Below are 7841 nucleotides of genomic sequence, written 5' to 3'. Positions count from 1 at the left end.
GATCAATGTGATAGAACAAATCAATAAGAGAAGAGAGAAGAACCACATAGTCCTATCAATTGATGCAGAAAAAGCATTTGACAAAATACAGCATTTGTTCCTAATTAAAACACTTCAAAGTATAGGGATAGAGAGAACATTCCTCAACTTCATAAAATCTACCTATGAAAAACCCACAGCAAATATCGTCCTCAATGTGTAAAAGCTCACAGCCCTCCCATTGAGATCAGGAACACAACAAGGATGTCTACTCTCACCACTTTTGTTCAACATAGTATTAGAAGTTCTAGAAAGAGAAATCAGACAACAAAGAGAAATAAAAGGTATCCAATTTGGCAATGAAGTCAAACTCTCTCTCTTCGCAGATGACATGATACTTTATATGGAAAACACAAAAGACTCCACCCCCAAACTACTAGAACTCATACAGCAATTCAATAATGTGGAAGGATACAAAGTCAATGTATAGATATCAATTCCTTTCTTATACACTAACAATGAAAATACAGAAAGCAAAATGAGAGAATTGATTCCATTTACTATAGCACCAATAACCATAAGTTACCTGGGAATAAACCGAACCAAAGAGGTAAAGGATCTGTACTCGAGGAACTACAGACACTCATGAAAGAAATCAAAGAAAACACAAAAAGATGGAAGACCATTCCATGCTCTTGGATTAGAAGAAAAAATATTGTTAAAATGTCTATACAGCCTAGAGCAATCGATACTTTTAATGACATTCTTATCAAAATTCCAACAGTATTTTTCAAAGAGCTGGAGCAAATAATCCTAAAATTTGTATGGAATCAGAAAACACCCCAATTGCTAAGGAAATTTTGAAAAAGAAAAACAAAACTGGCGGCATCATGTTACCTGATTTCAAGCTTTACTACAAAGCTGTGATCACCAAGACATCATGGTCCTGGCATAAAAACAGACACATAGACCAGTGGAACAAAGTAGAGAGCCCAGATATGGACCCTCAACTCTATGGTCAAATAATCTTCGACAAAACAGGAAAATATAATATACAGTGGAAAAAAGAAGTCTCTTCAATAAATGGTGCTGGGAAAATTGGACAGCTATATGTAGAAGAATGAAACTCGACCATTCTCTTACACCATACACAAAGTTAAACTTGAAATGGAAAAAGACCTCAACGTGAGGCAGGAATCCATCAGAATCCTAGAGGAGAACATAGGCAGTAACCTCTTCGATATCAGCCACAGCAACTTTTTTCAAGATAAGTCTCCAAAGGCAAAGGAAACAAAAGCAAAAATGAACTTTTGGGACTTCATCAATATCAAAAGCTTCTGCACAGCAAAGGAAACAGTCAACAAAACAAAAAGGCACCCCAGGGAATGGGAGAAGATATTCACAAATGACAGTACAGACAAAAGACTAATATCCAGGATCTATAATGAACTTCTCAAACTCAACACACAAAAAACAGATAATCATGTCAAAAAATGGGCAGAAAATATGAACAGACACTTCTCAAATGAAGATAAACAAATGGCTATAAGACACATGAAAAAATGTTCATCATCACTAGCCATGAGAAAGATTCAAATCCAGTCCACATTGAGATACCACTTTAAACCAGTTAGAATGGCCAACATTAGCAAGATGGGAAATAATGTGTGTTGGAGAGGATGTGGAGAAAGGGGAACCCTCTTACACTCTGGTGGGAATGCAAGTTGGTACAGCCAATTTGGAGAACAGTGTGGAGATTCCTTAAGAAATTAAAAACAGAGCTTCCCTATAACCCTGTCCTTGCACTACTGGGTATTTATCCCAAAGATATGGATGTAGTGAACAGAAGGGCCATCTCTACCTCAAAGCTCATAGCAGCAATGGCCACAGTTGCCAAACTTTGGAAAGAGACAAGATGCCCTTCAACAAACGAATGGATAAAAAAGGTATGGTCTATATATACAATGGAGTATTATACCTCCATCAAAAAGGATGAATACCCAACTTTTGTATCAACATGGATGGGACTGGAAGAAATTATGCTGAGTGAAATAAGTCAAGCAGAGAGAGTCAATTATCATATAGTTTCACTTATTTATGGAGCATAACAGATAACATGGAGGACATGTGGAGATGGAGAGGAGAAGGGAGTTGAGGAAAATTGGAGGGGAATATGAACCATGAGAGACTATGGACTCTGGAAAACAATCTGAGGGTTTTGAAGGGGCAGTGGGGTGGGGGAGGTTGGGGGATCCTGGTGGTGGGTATTATGGAGGGCATGTATTGCATGGAGGACTGGGTGTGGTGCATAAAAAATGAATTCTGGTACACTGAAAATACATTAAAAAAAAAAAAGGAAAGCACACATACACACAAAAAAAAGTCAATATTCCATCTCAAAGTAGATTATAAATTCTCAACAGTTTACAACTGCTCAAAGTAATTTAATTTGGCTGTCTATTATTTAATAAAATTATAATTAGGTAAATTAATAACTACATTTTAAAAATTTCTTTCAAATATTGTAATGAAATAAAGGAAGCAACAGAAATCACACAATCACCAATATTACACAGAAAAAAATGAATTTAGAAATGTGAAAAAGAGAAGTACACTCTATTTTGGGGAGACTAATTTTTGTTTTCATTTAAATGGAAAATTTTAACAATTTTTAAAAGAATTTATTTGTTTATTTGTCAGAGAAAGAGAGTACAAGGGAATAGCAGGCCCAGTGAGCAGCAGGCTCCCTGCTGAACAAGGAGCTTGATAGGGGGCTTGATGCCATGACCCTGGATCATGACCTGAGCCAAAGGCAGATGCTTAACCGAGAGACAAGGCATCCCAAATTTTAACATTATGAAAATTATTAGATGAGCTTTTTGTCCACATGCCAGATATTTTACAGAGGATTATTTCAATATTAATGGTAACATTAAAAAGTGTCTATTCTTACTTTCAGTTTTCCTCATATATTCATATGAGAAAACTAAAACTTGAGGAGATTAGATTGCTGAGTTTACATAGTGTAGAAGTGGCAGAGCAAAAATTGCAGCAGCATTTGACCTTCCCAAACCTTGTGTTTTCCGCATTCTACTTCACTCATTCATTTTTAAAATTTGATGAAAAAAGATAAGCTCAATCTTCCAACTTAAAAAATAAATTATGCTTATATCTATATACTCTTTTAAAAGGAAACTGGATTTCTGTTTATGGGAAGGATGAGTAGACATACTTTTCCTTATTCTTTCCACAAAGTACAACTTAAAAGCTTGAGCATTATACATAAAAGCAAATATAAGGAAACTAAAGGGTAAAGATAAAAACAAAACAAAACAAAAAACCACACACACACATGAATAGCCTGTGAAGAGCCTAGAATTCTACCCCTCTTTGCAATAATGAAGTCCACATTTTCTTCTTAAATGGGGTGATATCAGAAGAGGTCTAACTAAGTTGTTTACAGTTGCCCAAATGGCCTTTACAACAAGGCTGTTCTTACCACTGTGTTAGTGGTGACCACATGGAGGGGCAGAAGACCAAACACAGCCAAGCACTAACCAGAAACATCCTCCTTGGTTATCAACAAATGCTGAGGAACAGTCTAGATTTTTAACTTCATCTGGCAGTAGTGACACAGCACCTCCTCCTTTCCCCTTCCAGAATGGTGTCACTAAATCCAAATGAAAGAGAACATGGAAACAAGACTTGGAGGTTGTTTTCTTTTTTCTTTTTTTAAGATTTTATTTATTTATTTGACAGAGATCACAAGTAGGCAGAGAGGAAGGCAGAGAGAGAGAGGGAAGCAAGCTCCCTGTTGAGCAGAGAGCCCCATGTGGGGCTGGATCCCAGGACTCTGAGATCATGACCTGAGCCAAAGGCAGAGGCTTAACCCACTTAATTAATTAAGAAGCTTAATCCAAGTGCCCCAAGACTTGGAGCTTAATAATATAAAATGTCTAAGTTTCAATAGAAAATTCTTTTTCATACCAAAAACTAAGAATTTCTCCAGCTGAATGAGAAAAAGACCATGAACAAATGCCAATACAAAGATGATAGCAATGTTAGAATTAGCTAATAAGATTTTAAAGCATCCATAATAAAAATGCCTTAATGAGAAAATATAAACAAGCTACAAATAAAAAATAAAAATAAAAATAAAGCTTCAGCAAAGAAGAAGAAGATGTAAAGAACTAAACGGAAATAGTAGAACTAAATTTGACCAAAACAAAGATCTCAGTGGATGGTTTCAATAGCAGAATGAGAAAAGAAAGCCTTAACAGATGAAATAAAAATTCTCAGAAAAACATAAAAAGATATAAAGAACCACCAAATGGAAATTTATATATAAATAAAATAAAAAGAGCATAGTGGATGAGCTCAGCAGCAGTAGGGGGAAAAATTGGAGAGAATCAGTGAGATAAAAGATAGAAAAACAAAAATTACACAAGCTGAGCAGCAGAGACTTATCAGACTAAAGAAAAACACAGAGATTCAACATGCTCCATTCATATTTTAGGATCCTAAAGAAAAAGGAAAGGGAGTAAGGCTAAATATGTACTCCAAGAAATAGCTGACAACATCCAAAATTTGGAAAGACATGGTATTAGGTTTCTCCAAAGAAACAGAACTAACAAGACAGATAGATAAACAGATGATAGATAGATAATAGATAGATATATACTTACAAATGGGGATTTATTACAGGAATAGTGACCCATGGTTATGGAGACTAAGAAGTCCCACATTTGCTTTCTGAAAACTAGATATCCAAGAATGACAGTGGTATGATTTAGTCCAATGTCCTGAGACCAACAGCATGAAATCCAGGCGTGGGGGGGGGGGGCAAAAACAAACAAACAAAAAATGTGTGAATCTCTGAGAACTGGAGGTCTAAAAAGCTAGAAGGCCATTGGTGTAAGTCTATTTGAAGGCCTAAGCATCAGGAATGCTGATGTCCAAGAGGTGAAGAGGATGGATGTCCTTGCTCAATGAGAAAGGAAGAAACTATTTGGGCTCCTTCACTTTTTTCATTCTATTTTATGGCTTAGTTGATTCGATAATGCTCACTCACATTGGTGTGGGCATTTCTTCCTTACTCAGTTTACTGATTCAATTGTTCATTTCTTCTGGAAATGCTCTCACAGATCTGCCTGCCAATAATGTTTTCCCAGTTACCTAGGCATCCCTTAGCCTAGTCAAATTGAGACACAAAATTAGCCACCACAGTCATAAACCTCAAATGCAAAAAGCGGAGTAAATTCTAAATGGAAAACTTGAACAAAATCATACTAGGACACATTATAATTGAACCTCTGACTGCCACAGATAAAGAAAAACCCTTGAAAGCAGCCTGAGAAAAATGGCACCTTACACATGGGAAAAAAAAAAAAAAAACCAATAAGAATAAGGAAGATTTCTCATCAGAAATCATGGAAATCAGAAGAAAATGGAACAATATATTTCAAGTGCCGAGAAAAATACTACTAACATAAATTCTATATACAATGAACATGTGCTTCGGAAATGAATTTAAGAACTCTAAGAAAAAGAAAACTAAAAGATTTTGTCTATAGCAAGTCTGTCCTTAAAGACTGGCTAAAAGAAGTAGCAGACTAGACATTCTTCTCAAGTACACATGGAACATTCTCCAGGACAGATCATATGTAAGGCTCCAGAATACATCTCATTGAATAGAAGAATGCTGTCATATCAAGCATCTTTTCTAACTATAGTTATATGAATCTAGAAATCAATTACAAGAAGAAAACTGGAAAAAAAATCACAAACATATGGTTATTAAATAGGATACTACTGAAAAGCGAATGGGTCAAAGAAGAAATCAATAAAAAACTTGAAACTGATGAAATTTGACATATCAAAATCTGTGGGATGGAACAAAGGCAGTTCAAAGAGAGAAGCTTATAATGACGATGGCTTACCTCAAGAAAACAGCAAAATATTTCAAATAAACACTAATGGTAAGTCTCAAGGAACTAGCAAAAAAGTGAATAAACAAAGCCCTAAGTTAGCAGAAAGAAGGAAATAATAAATATCAGAGAGAAAATAAATGAAACAGAAACTATAAGATGGATCAATAATATTTTTCAATAAATAAACAACAACAACAACAAAAACCCAGAGAGGGATGGCTTAAAGAATTAAAATTAGAAATAAAAGATAAGGGATGCCTGGGTGGCTCAGTTGGTTAAGCAGCTGCCTTCAGCTCAGGTCATGATCCCAGCGTCCTGGGATCGAGTCCCACATCGGGCTCCTTGCTCAGCAGGGAGCCTGCTTCTCCCTCTGCCTCTGCCTGCCATTCTGTCTGCCTGTACTTGCTCTCTCCCTCTCTCTGATAAATAAATAAAAGCTTTAAAAAAAAAAAGGAATAAAAGATAAAAGAGAAGCTACAACTGATATGAAATACAAATGCTTGTAAGAGACTACTATCAACAAGTATAAGAAACAAATGGGGCAACCTAGAAAAATTGAACATTTGTGGGCAAACCCTAAGATTTGATCTAAGTATTAAATATTAAAAAGAACAACTCAAAATGAATCAAAGACTTAAATATAAAATATAAAAATATAAAATTAGGATAAAATTAGGATGTATATTAGGATATACATGGGAGCCCTCCTCTCTCCAGGCATCCTCATGAGAGTGGTGTGGTCTTGAAACTCTGCGTGGCAATCTCTGACACACCGTCATTATACCCAGGGAAGACAGAGTGACCTGGAAGTCCAACTACTTCCTTAAGAACATCCAACTTTTGGATTATTATCCAAAATGCTTCATTGTGGGAGCAGACAATATGAGTTCAAAACAGATGCAACAGGTCAGCAGGTCCCTCTGCGGTAATGATGTCCTACTGATGGGCAAGAACACCATGATGTGCAATGCCATCTGAGGACATCTGGAGAAGAACCCAGATCTGGAAAAACTGTTACCTCATATCTGGGAGAATGTGGGCTTTTTGTTCACCAAGGTTGACCTCACTGAGATCAGGGACATGATGCTGGCCAGTAAGATGCCAGGGGCCACCCATGCTGGTGCCATAGCCCCAAGTGAGGTCACTGTGCCGGCCCAGAACACTGGTCTGGGGCCTGAGAAGACATACTTATTCCAGGCTTTAGGCATCACCACTAAAATTCCCATAGGCACCACTGAAATCCTGAGTGATGCGCAGGTGATTAAGACAGGAGACCAAGTGAGAGCCAGCAAAACCACACTCATGAACATGCTGAACACCTCCCCCTTCTTTGGGCTGATCATTAGCAAGTGTTTGGCAAAGGCAGGATCTACAAACCCTGAAGTGCTTGATATCATGGAGGAAACCCTGCTTTCTCACTTCCTGAAGGGTGTCTGCAATGTTGCCAGCATATGTCTGCAGGTAGGGTACCAGGCTGTTCCATCAGTGCCCCATTCTATCATCAATGCATACGAGCAGGTTCTGGCTTTGTCTGTGGAAACTGATTACACCTCCCACTTGCTGAAAAGGTCAAGGCCTTCTTGGCTGATCCATCTGCATTTGTGGCTGCTGCCCCCATGGCTGCTGGCACCACTGCTGCACCTGCTGCTACAGCAGCCCCAGCCAAGGCTGAAGCACAGGAAGAGTCCGAGGAGTCAGACTTGGGATTTGGTCTCTTTGACTAATTACTAAAAAACAACCAATTAAAACAAGTTTATTTGTGAAACAAGAAAATAAAGTCTTAATTCTCTTGAAGAAAGAAAAGATATACATAGAAGAAAAACTCATAAAATATGTCTAGGTAAAGAATTCTCAGACTTGTCACCCAAATTAAGATCCATAAAGGAAAAATTGAAAGATCAAACATCATAAAAATGAAAAACTGTTGTCCTC

General features: G+C 37.2%; 1 pseudogene; it reads left to right on the top strand.

Annotated features, from left to right (window-relative positions):
- Positions 1-6680: 6680 nt before the first annotated feature.
- LOC131828084 (large ribosomal subunit protein uL10-like) lies at positions 6681-7633 on the top strand (annotated as a pseudogene).
- Positions 7634-7841: the final 208 nt, after the last annotated feature.

This window comes from Mustela lutreola, chromosome 3 (assembly GCF_030435805.1).
Source record: "Mustela lutreola isolate mMusLut2 chromosome 3, mMusLut2.pri, whole genome shotgun sequence".
NCBI classification, from domain to species: domain Eukaryota; kingdom Metazoa; phylum Chordata; class Mammalia; order Carnivora; family Mustelidae; genus Mustela; species Mustela lutreola.
The sequence above is the reverse complement of the archived record's forward strand: the minus strand, read 5'-3'. Positions and strand labels throughout refer to the sequence as shown.